The sequence below is a fragment of the Bactrocera dorsalis genome, chromosome 3 (assembly GCF_023373825.1).
Source record: "Bactrocera dorsalis isolate Fly_Bdor chromosome 3, ASM2337382v1, whole genome shotgun sequence".
Classification (NCBI taxonomy): Eukaryota; Metazoa; Arthropoda; class Insecta; order Diptera; family Tephritidae; genus Bactrocera; species Bactrocera dorsalis.
Window position 1 is genome coordinate 91,793,608 of NC_064305.1, and position 14,954 is coordinate 91,808,561.

Below are 14,954 nucleotides of genomic sequence, written 5' to 3' on the forward strand. Positions count from 1 at the left end.
TTTCATTTCGGATTTGCTCATTCTTCCGGTCTTCATCAGCGACCTTTTCCCGTTCCGCTAAAAAGACCTCTTTTGGCTAAAACAACATCTAACGTCTCTGTCGCAAATTTATTCATTTTCACGCAGAATTTTATCGCGTACCTCTGCTCTATGTACGCTTCGGCTTGCACCACTTACAGAAACACGTCGCGCGACAGTTTTTGTCCTGGCTCTCTAAGTGTTTGGAGAAAACTGACCAACCGCTTGTTCGCTAGCTAGGAACGGCCTCTACCGAATCCAGTCGGAGCGCGCACGCTCCAAAGTACAGTCGTGGCGGAAGAAAATCAGTCCTACTACTTACCGGACAAACCCTGTATTGTCCTATGTCAAGAAGACAAGGAGACTCATTAAATTTTCATAAAATCATAAAAATCTTCTTTTTTTAATGAAGCTACTAATTTATATAAGAAAAAATATTTGTTACCGACTAATTAATTTATATATTTTGTTTTTGCTCTTTCATTGCAGGTAATCACACTCAGATAATCTTAGAAATCTCGATTTGCCCTTCTAGCGAAGGTACCTATAATTAAGGTGAAATATTTAAGTTGACAAATAACATCCATTACTAATTCTAATTAAACTGTGATTAATAAATACGCCTGCCGAGTAAGCACTTTCGCCGCAACTTCGCCGCCTGTGGATCGTCATCGGCTGTAATTACACGAGCATGAGCGAATGCACTTTATGCGCACAGCCGACAAGTGCAGGGTTATCAGTGGAATTGACTGAGTAGCGAGTGGTGATAGAAGATAAGCTTGTAATTAGCTGGGACAAGGGTGATGCAGCTGCAACATTGAATGTGTTATGCGCAGTTAATCGTGCACCGCGATGATTATATGCAATTCACAGTGGCCAATCGTGTCCGTCTGACAAGTCAAGTGTGTATCGACGTGCTTGATAGCCGATGCTGCTGTAAAATATTTTATTGCTTATAATTAGCAAGTTGTTTATTTTTAGAAATTCCATAACCTTTTGGCATAAATTTGCTCAAGTACCATTAAAGTTATGCTGGCGTAGAATAATTAAATGCAAAACAGTTTGCTAACACGACGCTAATATATTGTGACGAAAGGTTAAGCAGTTTGCGGTTGTCATTAATCACAGTTGCCGATTTTCATTGGTCATTCGAAGTAGTTATGTAAACGAGAATGCTTTGATGGCAAATGTTGTAAAAATCGCATAAATAATTGATGATGTTGATTGATGCCTGAATAAGGTATAAAGAATATATACTCGTAGTACATACAGGTCCTTCTCAAAGAACTACTCATTAGCTACTTAGCTTATTCGTAGATATCGGATCACTATTGGATATAGATGCCAACTTTTTCATTTGTTCTTATTTTGTTTTATTTTTTTTTTTTTAATTTTATTTACCTTATTTAATTTTGTTATATTTTATTTTTATTTTATTTACTTTTTTTTATTTTATTTTATATTATTTCATTTCATTTATTGTATTTATAATAATATAAATAATAACGTCATGAAGAGTAAACACAAATACACACACATGTTTTAAATTTATCGTATTTGTTTGTTATTCATGATAATACATGGTGTCTGGGGCAGTCAGTGGTGCATGAATTCTCTCTCAATTAATTTCAATCATTTTCCCCGCCTGCGAATTATCACAGATGTGTGTCAGGGTGACCAATGCGAATTATAAACAAAACAGTTACTAATAAGTGATTGCTCAGAGCTCGTATATTGGCAATTAAAAATTAAATATTCCGAAATTAGCCGCACACTTCGTGATTTCCCTTAGCCTTTCGATATTCGCTGAATGAATATGTAAACCAAAGTCTCATTAAATTCAGTTAAAATATAAATTATGCTGGAAGTGAGGTGAGAAAATTAATTCAGAGCCAAGACAATTAATGCAGTACTAATAAGGTACTTAGTTATGTAATCTAATTGCTCCTCGATCGAATAAAAATGAATTTTCTCACAGTCCGAACAATTCTAAATCTCTATCTAATATTAAACCTATCGTATTTCTTAAAAATTTCAACTAGAGTTCGATGGTTGAAATATTGTGTAGCAAAGTGCAACTTCTATTCGCAATTATTCGAATTATTCGTTTTCCTTTTGAAGCGGAAATCTAACTGAACTTTTTTTCAAAATAATGTGCGAAAATCACGCAATGAAATTATGTCTTACCTATGAAATCGATCACAACAAACAACAAATACACCGAAGCTAATTGTTTCCGGATTTCAGTTCGATTCTCCATTGCTGCTGTGTTGTTGTTGCAAACTCCATTGTTTTGTGTGTTTTTTGCGGCTTCTGCTGATCTTCGGATTTTCGTGTTTTCAACGCAGCCCAGCCGCCGCCTGCCCGGCAATTAAGTGGTTTTGAGGGTCAAGTGCAGATTTGTTATTAGGCGAGCAGCTACATATTAGTGCAGGTGTATAATTAAATTTGTGCGTCGAGCCGAATGTGAATATCGGTAAAAACAAAAACACAACTGATGAATGCTGAAGCAGCAAAAGTTTGCTAATGACTTAACGCAAAGCTTATAAAGCAATATTTAATATTGTAGTTAAGAAAGACACTTATTAATTTATTAGTGTTTTCTGTAAGAACACGAATGAATGACTTTGACTCATCTCCACTGATAGTTAGTAAGGCGCCTTTTCTTAGTTTCTATTTTTAATGTACGTCTAATTGCTTGTGTAAGTGTGTTTAGTAATGTACTCGTCTGTGCGTTTGTGCAGCATTATGTTGTAGTTGTATGGCACGGATTATGTAATAATTGTGTCTTCAGCTCAAAAATAGATATTTGTCGTACTATCATTAATTTTTGCAGTTCCGCAACAGCATTTCCTTACAATAAAGTGGGTACGAGGAAGTTAGAGAGACTTTATCATAATAGCGCTAATAATAAGTAATTGATCACGGTTAATGATAAAATTCTTTGCATTACAATATTCATGATTCATTTATGGAAAATGAAATGCTTAAAACAAGCCGATTTTTGTAAAAAGTCGTAGCTTCCTCATGACTAAATCCAAAATATTTGAAAGTATGATTCAATAGAAGCTGCTTTTAATTTGCCATTTCTATCAGTTATTTAAGTACTCAATGTTCTTCAATTAAGTTTTGAAGTATAGGAAGCTGTCTTGACTCACAATGCTGAAAAGTACTCTTCTAAATCTCCATACCTTGTCTTTTGTGTACAGCGATTGACTGCAATCACTCAGCCTATATGACAGTTGCATAGTTACCCGTCTGAATTATGCCACTCATAAGACGAAAATTGACTGAGACTAAAGTTCTAGAGGTAGCTCTAGATATTAGCATTTCGGTCCATGGTTATGCCAGTTTGAAGAGTTACGTCGCAAGCACGGATGCATAAGTTTGGTAACCTATAATAGTTACCTATAATAATAGTCTTAAAATTAAAAGGTGATCCATTTCGAGGTTTCCTAACTTAAAGTTTAAGCCATTGCACTGGGAGAATAACTCTGGAGGCATTTATATCACAGTATTTGTTTGAAATATTGAGTTCTTAAAGTAAGATTAAAGTTGTTGCGGCGTTTGTGGCGCGACGTGAACATTTTATTCTTCAAGTCATTCTTCCATTTCTAGCTAAACATTCGATACACAGATAACAAAGCAGACATTATAAATCACTCTCATATATACATACATGTAAGTTAATTGGATATATGCTGAGGTCCGAAAATGTCTTGCGAAAAACATTTGTTTTGAAAGGGACCCTTATGCAAATCTTCTGCCAAAGCAAAGATATTCCAGCAAGATACGACTTGTGTTTGGAATTCAGGGCAACTATTTGTCTAATTCTATGCATCAGCGCAAATTGGCGAATAATCAGACTTCGCAAACAAGTAAATGGAACAATGACGACAAGCGTCATTACCAACGAACTGATAGGATCTCTCCTCAAAACAACAACAAAAACGATTTACTCAGCTATTAAAATGTAAAAGAATAAGAATATTTATACAAAAGACAAAATAATTGCACTCTACAAATGCTAATGACTTTTTTGTCGTTTTCAATGGCAGTCGAGTGCAGGAGGGCGCGGTGTGTGTGGAGGCCATGTCACGTACGAAGCGCTTCATTAAAGCTCATGGACATGTGTTTGGTTGCATCGGCTGCGGGGAGTTGGGGGGAATGGCAGCTGGGGCGCAGAAATCAATCAATTAAAAGGGTTCAAGCGCACAGCGAACGACGAGCGCCGCGCCGCTGCCCCGCAGCCCCAGCCGACACGTCGCAAACTTTAGTTACAGTCCTCCGTGGCAAACAAAGTAACAAAGCAATTGCATGGCCATTATTTTCACAGCGAATTACAGGCGAACGTGCGCGAAGAATAAGCGGTGAACTGCGACTAGAAATGGTGGAGTTTGGGCATAGAGCGGGAGGTGCGTGGTTGGGGCGGCGCGCAGCGTTAGAGTTAGCAAAGGCCGATGCGCCAGTAAAGGGCGACAACGCGGCACGAAAAATAAAAGTGCAACAGGCGGCGCAAGAACCAAGTAGAATGGTGCAATTGCAGGCATAGAGACAAACACGTTAAGCTGCACAATAACTTCCTTAGTTTACGAGTTCGTTGACTCCTACACCTTCTGCCGCTGCTGCTGCTGCGGCGGATTGTTGCTGCTACACGTGCTGGCAGTTGCTGAGGTTGGCCGTTGCCAATGCACGTCCAATACATTAAATCAACAACGACCGTGCAACAGCGGCGGCGGCAGTGGAAACCAGCAAAAAGTTGTTTAGCACTGAAAATAGACTTTATTTGTGGCAAGCTCCAATTGTTGCTGGCAAAATTGTACGCGCTCGCTGCATACAACTTAAACGATAGCGAGCTGCCAGTTGCCAGTTGCCAGTTGCTTGGCTGACTGCGGAGATTTACTACCATTTGAGGTTGCAGCAACAGCAACAACAACATGCACTAAAACCAAAGCGAGATTCAGCCCAAAAAGTGAGGCACTCAGCAAATTCTGCAATTGTTGCAGCAACGAAACAACGAACTATGCAAGCAACTAACTAAAGTAACCAAGCAAGTAAGTGCCGAGATCGCGCAAACACACACACCGAGCCGTGGCCAATCTGCATTGGTGCATCACAAATCTTGAAGTTCTTGCGCACTTTTTCGTCGACTGCAACATATTTCTTAGAGCGCCAGCCTTTATTTGCATTTCATCCCCCCGGCCCACAGCTCCACCGGCCAAATCTATTGCTCCTACGCCGGTTTCGGCTGTGACTCTGACTTTGGCTCTCTAGTTTTGGCTTTGACTTTGGCTTTGCTGACTCCAGCTTGTTTGCATAAGTTCAATGTGCGATTGCCTCCGCCGCCCTATTGCATCAGCGCGTCATTGTTGCCACTGCCGCTGCAGTCGCGTTTAGACACACACGTACGGTGGCGGAGTGGCTCAGTGTCGGAGTTGCAGACGTAGTCGGCCATTCGATCCATCTCGCTGCGCGAATATTTTATGTTCTTGCCTGCGTCAGTCAACCAAATCTTCTTTCGCTGACTGCAGCCTCGCTGAGGGCAATGACAGCCACATCGACAGCCAGCTGAGTGTGGCGGCATAAAGGGTCGCGGTTTTAATGGTCCCCACCGACACACACCTCCTCGTGGCTGCGCTCCCGCACAGCTGTTGTCGCAGTTAATAGGTTTCTATTCACTATTCCTCATTCTTAACGGTTATATTATAAACATACAAATGCCAAGGCATTTGGCTACACCAAAAGCCAGGAAATGCTAATGCAAAGGCAACTTCGGTTGCGGGCGAGCTGTGTGAATGTCTGTTTCGTCGTCATTCGCATTTACTGCGGGTATCTTTCTCTTGTTTTTCGTGCGATTTTCAATCATCGCGAAGTGTTGCCTTTTATTGCTGCCACGAAGCAGTTAAATTGGCATTTTTCGCAAAAACCAAAGAACGTGACGAGAAGACCGTACAAGTGCGAAACGAAGGGTGACATCCAAATGGCAACATAATCACCGACCAACACCTTTTTAAGCGAGTTTCTACCTCGTGTTTGTTGATTTTTTAGAGGCAAGAAGCTTGAGAAGAACACTCGGGTGTTAATACTTTGGTTGGTGGAAGTGAGTCCTGAGACTTAACACATTTCTACCTTACTTTTATACAAGTATATACTTACATACATACAATATAAATATGTATATCTAATATACGAATATTCACACTTGCCATAAAAGGAGCTAGAAGATTCCCAATCGCATATCGGAATGTGCTCGCTGTGCTCTATAAAAGTTCTAATTCTCTATTTTTAGGACCTTTTGCCTGCTCTGGGCCCGCTTTTATTTCATTAGGGTCTGTAATCAAAATTAATGCTCTCTTAACAAATTGGCGTGTACTTGAGTTGCCACTTAATTAAAACGTATCCCATAAAATACAAAAAAGTCCACATACGAGCGCCAACCAACGACACATGGCCTTCTATTTCCAGAAGGTGCGCGCACTTTAACCAACAACAAAAACGTGCAAGCTTCGCAAAGCCAGCTGCCAACATTCCCATATTTAATAATTAATAACACAGAGCTACCGTCTTGAAGGTAACCGTAGAAGCCGCGGTTCTGCACAGCAGAGTCTCTAATGAAAATTGCTTTGCTAACGACAACAAAGAAAGCAGCAACAAGCGTGTTGCAGTGACGCTCCACGGTGCAAACGAAGCAGCAAATTCGAAAATAACATACTGTCTAATCTCTATTACGGCGCGGCGCACGAAGGCTCTGCACTGCGGCTGCATGGCGTTGCATCTTTCCGCCGGGTGAGTGTGAAGAAAATTGTCTGGCTGTGGCGCCACATGCTCGTGCTGCCATGCCACGTACATAATGTATTTGACTGCAGCACTTTGCTGCTTTCTTAATTTATTACAACAAAATCACAAAAGCTTTATTGGAAGTGATTAAACGGTAGCCAATGAGGAGAGCGCCTTGCCGCTGCCGTGCTTTTGCTAAGTGGCAACACCAAGCTGTGGTAAATTTCCACCAGTGCATAGACAAGCAATTTTATGTTGATAATAGTCGCTTAGGTGGGTTGGTGAAAAGTGAGCCCATAACTAATTTAACTCACTCAGCATTTTTAGTAATCGAAAATATATTCTCGATTAGTGGCGTAAATTCACTTGTCTTCCGCGCCCCTCGAGCTGTATTGCTTTAGAAAGTTATTGGTGCTTGGCATGAGAATTGATAGATGATGTTCTTAGACATGAACTAATTATTTCTTGTTTGAAAAGCTTATTTGACATGCTGTGGAAAGAATTAGATTTGTTTTGTGGGATTTCAGAAGTGCTAATCATTGAAACGTGTTGAGATTAATGAAGTTAGGCTTAAACTTTAGATAGGAGTATTTCTGAATCTTCTGGAACAAAACAGTGACTGGCAGTTTTATGACGAATCTGATAAAACTAAATATGAAAAGAAAATACATATTTTCTTCATCGAAAAAGTCTCAGCTTAGGGCGAGAATAATTTAATACTTAACTGCTGTCTAGCAACGTTTTCGAATTAGATTGTATTTATATATGTAAAAAGTTTAGAAATAAGCGCCCATCACTCGACCAAGATGAGATAAAACAGCTCTAAGGCGGCTTTAGAACAACAAAGCCCCAGCGCCCGATAGATTACCAGCTGAGCTGTTTTAAGCCGGTGGCGAGATGCTGAAAAGACGCATGTTCCAGCAGCTAAACGTGATTTGGTCGGACATCGGACCTCTGATGTATTCACAAGAAAGAAGAACCCGCAGTCTGGCAAACTATCACGGAATCTGTCTACTTAATATCGCTTATCAGATTCTTTCGACAGTATTGTGCGAAAGACTTAAGTTCATTGTATATAAACTAATTGGGCTTTATCCACCACAGACCAGATTTGCACTATACGTCGAACCCTGGAGAGACTCTTGGCAAATAGATAAACACCGATCACCTTTTTATCGATTTCAAAGCCGAGTTTCGCACTGATAGGAGCTGCCTATCCGAGACCATGTCTAAGTTTGGTGTCCCTGCGAAACTCATACGCATACAGAATGACGTCGGGCACAACCGTCAACTTCGTTTATATCAGGGAGAGCCTCTCCCAGCCGTCACAGCAGGTTAAATTCAACGGCCATGTCGTTTGTATGGCAGATGTTCCTTCACCGAAAGGCGCCTTCGACTTGAGACTCATGGGGAGACAACGAAAGCAAGGCCGCATAGCGACCTGCCTTCAATAAGGATGTAGTTTTGTTGTTCTCGGCCTACGACGAACCTTCGATGTAGACCAAAAAACGAAACAGAACTCGATATTGGTAAAAATGGATTTAAAATGTGTCTCCATTTTACGGGAGAGCTCTGCCACGCCGTAAATATAATCTTAGGCATTGTTATAATCGTAGATCTCGGCTCGTTTAAGATTAGATCCCACGGTTTACCGAGGGAATGTAGCGGACTGATCAGCTGTTAGAAGTTTTTCGATAAATGTACTATTTCGGCTGTTGAATTCGAGAATAGTGGAAACTAAAATCCGTTAATGTTGAGCCAATTCAACATTATCAACGATTTCTTTTGTATTATTTTCAATGTACGAGCGTCAACTCCATATATGTATATCTATCGGCGCTGTGTTTAGTGATTGGGACCTCCTATCTTCATCATCTTTTCAACCAGCCAAGCAATTCTAGTGCAAAAACTGACGAAACATTAAGAAATGTTTTTCAAAAATATTAAGTAAGCCCTTCCTTTATTGGATTATTTTTAACACTTCCACAGTATGATTAATAATTATAAAAATTATTTTCTTTACACAATGTGTTAGTTGTATACACATACATATGCGAAGGTATTTGCATAAATATTGACAAGATTCGTTTAAATCGGCCAACTCCGCTATGCAGATTTCCTGCTCAGAAATTAATTTGACACACAAACTTACTTTATCTTGTCTCCCTTTACGCAGCCAGTTTATGTAGGCTTAGTGCCGATTTCGATCCGGCGAAACATAATGAGCTATCAACATGCACGGAGCCTTATATCTGACAATTGTGTCAAATTGTCGGCGCATATTGGCTGCGGCATCGAAATTGTCACCGAAAGCGTTCAGCGCTCAGCGCTGCAGCCGAGAGTGTGTCGGCGCGTGGGTGCAGCGCGCACTGTTGCATTTTGATTGCCTACTTTGATAGTGCAAAACGACTAAAATGCGAGCGTTGATTGGCAACACACTGTCTGCGAGCGCAACACAACCGCTTCTTCTGCTACCCACCGCACCGCGCCGCACCGAGCCGCACTCTCTCCCTCTGCCAATAGTTTCGTTCGTTTATTGCAGCGCTTTGCTGAGGTTTTCTTAATTTTCTCTTGATTTTCTTGAAGCCACGACGGGCGTGGGATGTTAATTGCCGGTTTTGTGTTGCCGCTTTTGGCGCAAGCCGCTGTCTGTCACTGGGTGTGGCGGCGAAGCAATTTTCTTGTCGGATGTCAGTTCTGCTAAATTTGCAACGATTTGACTTGGCGATGAGTTGGATGATGACAACTCTGCGGCGTGTGAGGGCTCGCCGAGGAAAATCCGTCACTCAGTTGATTTGATGAAAGGTGGGGAAGTGTTTGCACGATACAAGAGGCACAGCAAAGACACAAAGTGCTACATACAACTTACTTCCTTTATTTAACATTAACAAAAAGTTTTATTTATGTGATCCAAGTATGATTTGGAAAAAGTTTAGATAAAGTTTTAGGTATACAAATTAATAGACAACTCTTTAAAATACTCAATTCTAAGCGCTGCTGTTCTAGCATGCTTTCAAGTGTTATTTTTAGCGAAAGTTTGAAAAAATCAAACTTGAAGACCCGCCAGTAATTTGCAAATCACAGCATGAGTTGCAAATTGCCCCTGAATTATAATTTAAATTAATTCCATTTACTGCAAAATCCCCTCATTCAACGCCAGTCGTAATTTCAGAACAGCTTCGATGAAGAAGAAAGACAAACGCAACGATCTTTTCTACTTTGCATTCTCGTACATACAAATATATGTACATGTTATATACATATATACATATAAGTAAAAAGTCTTTGCTCAGCTCCACAGGTTTCCCACAGAATTAATAACTAATGAGAGCTAATATCAATTTAGTGCAACTAAATGCCTGCTTCCTCAATTACTCGCCAGAACACGTTTGCAAAGGCAGAGACGCTGCCTCATAACTACCGCAAAGCCATACTGCTGGTGTTCACAGCGGTGCGGCATCCAAAGTGGCAGCCAATGGCGTGTTTTCCTTTAATTATTTTTCACTTACTAAAAATAGTCCGGAGACAAGTTGAACTTGCCACATTATTCCGCGATTATGCATGTGCATGTGTAATGTGCTTTCACGGCGTTTAGTAACAATATTATTAAGTTGCAATCTTGAACACGGAGCTGCACTTATTTTACACAGAGAAGCTAATTAAAATGAAGACAACCAGTTTGCAACACGCCTGTCAATGATTTCTAATTTCTGCGGTGCTTGGCTTGCAACAGAGGCGCACAGGCCTCCAATTTAGAACCAGAAAAAAAGCAAAAATTAAAATTCACGATTTTATAATAAACTCTGACGATGGCACATATGAAATCAAAGCATCCGAATTTTGGAAAAAAATGAGTGTATTGGTAGCTGAGGCCACTGAATTGCAAATTACATGCCTTGCAGTACAATGAGCAACAAGCAACAAGCCTTCTCGGACACTTATAATTAGATTTCGCCTTCAATATCTCCCTGCTCACTTTTCAGGGTCACCTTGGTGCAGCCAAATAAGCGGAGTATTTGCAAACACCGCTAAAATGTGTAATTTCGTTTTAATTTGCGCCTCTTTCTTGCTTTACAAACGATTTTCACACGCTCAGAAAATAGCGCTCACGTTCGACTTCTTTGCTGGTCTTTGCGCCGGCGCATTATTCAGGCATTCGATACTGGACTTTATTGCTCTTGCTGCTTTTGGTTAATCAAATTAAATTCACACTATTTTACGGTCGACAAACTAAGCCGCCGAGTGCGCAGTGAGCCGGCACGCAGCCGCAGCTCGCGGGTTTTTCTATGGACCTGTCGACGCACAATGAACTTGCCGAAATTGGCAATATACAATAGACCAAGTGCGGTTTTATGGCCGCAAGTGTAGCACAGGCCCTCAAAGAAGCACAAACTCGTGCGCGAATGACGCCAGCAGCTAACGGCGCTTACGTACACACCCCGAGCAGCGTTTGCAAATGCGCGTCATTGCAAGCGAAACCAAATCGAAGCTGTAAAAGATTTGAAACATTTTGGCAAAAATTAAATGTGTGTTAAACGCGAAAATAAGGTTGGTCTCAACCGCTCTGCTGCTACCATGCGCCGCACCACTGCCGCCCCACACAAAAGCCAATGTCAAAATCAAGGTAACGTCACTCAGCCTTTGTTCGTCTAAACTATTATAACTTCGGAACAATTTAATTTAATAAAAGATGGCGGTGCATCGTTAATAGTCTTTCGTTATTTTTACACCAAGTCTTTCTTTGTCTCAGCCGAGCTGTCAAATAGTTCAGCGTTAAGTCGCTCTTTAGTGGACTCTGCTTGTTTAGTGTCAATTTTTAGTGCAAAGTTATGCAAAATTTTGCAAAATCATCGAATTAAATGAGCTCCAAGAAAATATCCGCAAATCGTAAGCGTTTGTTTGATATAAAAAAATTACGCGACACGAATTTTCAAGTAAATAATTAAATCGCAAGTGCATGCAAAATTTGCATTTTATTAAAGCTTTAATTAAAATCTTTTTCATAGCCTTGAAAATGCAAAAGATTCATTAAGAAGAACTTATTGTCTTTGAGTAACTACTATTAAAAGAAACGAAGGGTCAGGTTAAAGTACTGAGAAATTGAATACTAATTAAGTTAGGGCTCTCTGAATTAAGTACGAATTGGAGAAGAGAAAGCTATACAATACTATTGGATAGTCGTATTTCCAATCAAACTTCAATTTATTTTTTTTATTTATAATGAACTTTATGCACCAAATATGTACCATTTTGGTCGACCACTTTTTGCCATTTCTCCGCTAGAAACATTATTTCATCAGAGTAAAAACGAAGCCCTTCCTGTTCATCAGTTCTGGCCGTTTTTTGCTTGCTGCAATCTCATCAGTTGTTGACTGTAAAATGTGGAATCAATCGTTCTACCAGGCTGTAGCAGCTCATAGCGAATGATTCCTTTCCAATCCCACCAAACACTCAGCATAACTTTTCGAGGCGTCAATCCTGGCTTTGCGACCATTCGTTGAGCTTCACCACGCTTGATCTTTTTCCCACATTATTACCATATTTGATCCATTTTTCGTCTCCTGTTACCATTCGCTTCAGAAATGGTCGGATTTCATTACGTTTCAGCAGTTCCTCAGATGTTAATTCGGTGCATTTGGCATTTGGTGGCATTCTTCCTTTTTTGTATACAAAAATTTCAAAATATAGCGAACTTCTTCATTATTTCCACTCATGTTTGAACAGCTGTAACTTGTTTTCAACTTCCCCGAATTAATTTTTCTTTGGTTAAATGAAACTTCCTTCCATTCAAACACTTTATGGTATGACACAATGTGATTGGTAGCACTGGAGATATACCACTGAAACGACATTTATTCACAAAATACGAAAAGACTTTTTCGACTACCCAATATAAACTATTATACATAGACCCAAGCAAAGCTGCCTCACTAACTCCTCAGTATTTACATTTCGATTCGGTATACTCAACCATCAACACAGCAGCAGCAGCTTCCTTAGTGAGCTGCTCTTCACCGTTATATATGTTTCAGTACGGAATATTATTGGCCAATAAAACGAACTGAAGATAAGCAGACCTTTTAAAAATCTGCACGGCTTTTGTTACCGAATTTGGAGAAGCCATTATGAGTTATCTCATTTTGCCGAATTTCGTATGTTGCAAGCGAATTTCGTAATGCAAACATTATGCGAATGAGGTTAATGGATTAAGAAACGATTAAAATTAAGCAAGAACTCGTATATTCGAGAAATAAAGATAATTGCACACTAAAAATGATTTTATTCTTCTCTTTGCAGGTTCGTATGTACCACAGACAGGAGGGCACTGCGACCACACACCAACAGTGTCAAGTTGTTGCAACGATACGTGCGACAGCGAATCTCAGCCGCAAGTGAAAAGTAACTCTTAATAAGTACACAAATTACCGATTACTTTCTCTATGCTCCGTACACACACATACTCACATAAGTGTTTGTGTGTGTGTGTGTGCGTGGATGTAATTGCGCATAATACTTTTAAATGAAAGTGCACAACCGCAAAGAAGCTGGAATCGTAACATTTCATATTTCTTCAAATTAATTCGATCATAAAAACTAACTGAACCGAATGACAAAATTTTATAACTGTGTGTGTGTGAAAGTAATAAAATAAATGATGGGCAGAGGCGCGAGACTGAAGAGACCAAGTCTGCTACCGTCGTTGGGGCTCGAGGTATACCTGCAGCTGAGTGTATGGCGGAGCTGACACTTTTCACTGCCGTGATTTCTATTTCATTCTTCCCACTTTATTCACTCGGGCAAGCCGCGCCAACCTTTCCCACATCTCTTCGTCATTTTCACATTTTGTACACACAGCTGCGGTTTTATTCTTCTAGCAAATCTTGTAATCTTACGCCCCCCGCCCACTCTCCGCGTTGTCTTAGTCAGCGCTTCTTCGCGCTCGTTTCACGTCTGCCGTGTAAAACGAACGAAACATCGCTCAAATTAACAATTAAAATGAAAAATAAAAACGTTTAGCAGCGTTAACCCACTTCCGTGTCCGCACGCTTGCGCAGTTGCTGCGGCTCGCTTGTAATTACATATCTCCGCCATCTCACGTCGCTTGTTGCGCACTTTGCATGTTGTTGCTGTTGTTCTCTGGGCTGTTTACACACTTTTCTCCGTCAAACTGCAGGCTTTTTCAGTTTTAATAAATCAAATTATGGTTTTCAAATCTTGTTATTGTCACAGAGCCAGCGTCTTTTCTCACGATCGTCTTTTTTAAATGCGTTCATACATATATACTTATGAATTCATACATACTTACTTATGAATTCTTTTAATGAATTTTAATTTTTTTTTTGCTATTTTCTGAATAAATTCCTTTGGGAGCAAATATGCTGAAGTAACTCGAGTCGACTGAGAATAAGATAGCTATTTTGATTCCGAGTAAAAATATCCATTTTAAGGTCAATTATATATAGTTCCATATTCTGACCAAGGAAAGGAAGCGATTTTGTGAATATAAACTGCTTATCTGGAATGCATTTCTATGACAAGGAGCATCATCTGCAAATGCGGATCTTATTTGTAGTTATGTACGTCAAATTTTCTAGGAAAATTTCGAAAGTTGAAACATTTTGTATTATGTCGTCCTTTTATTTAGTTTTTCATCGCTTCATTAGAATCGACGGCTTCAGCCTTCTCATTGTTCAATATAAGTTATGTTGAGTCTGAAACCGGGTATGAGGAATAAGCCAACTGAAGCTATAACATTTTCCCACCTCTCTGGCATTCTGTGGATTCCATCTCTTAATGAACTGCAGTGGCTTGGCGGCCAAGAACGATTCAAACCAATTCCCAGAGAAGATGTTCTGCATAAACCGAAACATATGGTCGTCAGAGGGATCGAGGTCTTGGCTATAAAACAGGTGAGATAAAACTTTCCTGCCGCTTTTTTCCAAACATTATAACATTATAATGATCGAAAATTATTGCCTCGTGTCTAGCCGAAGATTCCGGTTTTTTTTTTATCGCTTGAAGCTATTGTAGCGTTCCTCATTAATGGTTTCAACCAGTCTTAAAATCTGATAATACCGTGCGCCTTCTAATCCCACAAAATACAGAGCATAACCTTAGTGTCAGGGATATTTATCTTCACCATTGATTGGTCTGGTTCC

The 14,954-nt window shown here is 40.0% G+C and overlaps 1 protein-coding gene across 5 annotated transcripts in view; it reads left to right on the plus strand.

The window, feature by feature from the left end:
- Positions 1-14,954, plus strand: part of LOC105230547 (uncharacterized) — a 168,650-nt gene that overhangs the window by 119,129 nt on the left and 34,567 nt on the right. The window contains exon 3 of one of the 5 annotated variants that reach the window (XM_049452191.1): positions 13,093-13,194. The exons of the other annotated variants lie outside the window; for them this stretch is intronic. The gene's annotated coding sequence lies outside the window, so the exon portion shown is untranslated. The remainder of the gene's footprint in view (positions 1-13,092; positions 13,195-14,954) is intronic. 5 annotated transcript variants of the gene reach the window in all.